Source organism: Agrilus planipennis, unplaced genomic scaffold (genome assembly GCF_000699045.2).
Source record: "Agrilus planipennis isolate EAB-ADULT unplaced genomic scaffold, Apla_2.0 scaffold58, whole genome shotgun sequence".
NCBI classification, from domain to species: Eukaryota; Metazoa; Arthropoda; class Insecta; order Coleoptera; family Buprestidae; genus Agrilus; species Agrilus planipennis.
In genome coordinates this window covers 1,179,047-1,180,322 of record NW_020438916.1, presented here as the reverse complement: position 1 = coordinate 1,180,322, position 1,276 = coordinate 1,179,047, and the positions used below count along the sequence as shown (strand labels likewise).

The 1,276-nt window shown below is 31.3% G+C and overlaps 1 protein-coding gene across 1 annotated transcript in view; it reads left to right on the top strand.

Annotated features, from left to right (window-relative positions):
- Positions 1 to 1,276, top strand: part of LOC108739527 (insulin-like growth factor-binding protein complex acid labile subunit) — a 51,358-nt gene that overhangs the window by 42,919 nt on the left and 7,163 nt on the right. The gene's annotated exons all lie outside the window — the stretch shown is intronic.

The window sequence follows — 1,276 nt, the reverse complement described above, 5'->3', positions numbered from 1 at the left end:
CTATTTATTCATTTTTAATAATTTATTATTTTTTTAATAAATTATTCAATGTCGAAAACGTTTGCAACTTTTAAAATACCTATTAAACGAGAAATTATTGTAAACTGAATTTTCGATTGGTATATGAAAAATTAAATACATTTTACAAAATACTACAAATGGCGCAGTAAATGCCATCTGCAGCACGATGCTACATTAGGATTACGTATGCTGCGTAGGCGTTTACTGCGCCATTTGTAGTATTTTCTAAAACGCGCTGTTAAGACAGCAGGTAAAAGTTGGTCTGTGTTCTGTCGGAGCTGCCTGCGGCGCGCTGATGAGTCCAAAAAGATCGAAATCGCGATCCGCGTCTGGCAGTTTCGACAGAATACAGACCACTTCGAATTATTTTAATAAATACATTGTTATATACATAAATGTTATTGATTATAGTACCTATGTTTATATGGAATTTGATTCGAAATATTGGAGATATTGAATTCGATGTCGGTATAATAGTGTAATATTAAATAAATATATCATGTACAATTAAAATTAAAAAAATTACTTAATATTTTTCGATTTATTCAATTTAAACAATTACCGTCAATTATTTTTACCCTTAGATTTTGCAACACCGTATAAGCACTCTAGTTCTTTTATTTTAGCGACATTTCACACATTAATATGTACAGAATTTGTTTAGGAAAGCGGTCTCCTATTTTAATTCAATACGAGAATAAAAGTTCTTCCCAGCTAATAAATATTGGGAAAGTTCAAAATACCTACACAACAATGGAACGGCAACGACAGTATAATTAATATGCCCTTCGCATTATGGGGGTGTTTCCGTTATGCGATGTTCATGCTGTCGAGTAGCTACTGCATATTTCACACTGCAGTTTTAATGAAATTTTTGGAATCAAGTTACAAATGCCATTTAGAACCGGTAACAAATAAAAAGTGAAACCTTGCGAAAAATTCGCAATTGTTGTATATTAAAATTAGAAAGAGGAGACTGTGGTAAACATTAATTAAAAAATTAAAAAGAAAGACGGTCTGTCGCAGTCTCGCGTTGATAATGCCCATGTATGAAGTGGGCGAAACACGTGTCTGCTCAAAAAGTTTTTTGTGGTAATTAGGGGTGAGTCTCCCTTTGTTATATATTAGTTTTTGAAATTTTTGAAATTAAAACCACAATGATAACTTAGCAATGAAAGCAATAGAACTTTTAAATGCAGTTCGAAATCTATCGAATTATCTAAAAGCTACTGTATTATTATAAATAAATAATATA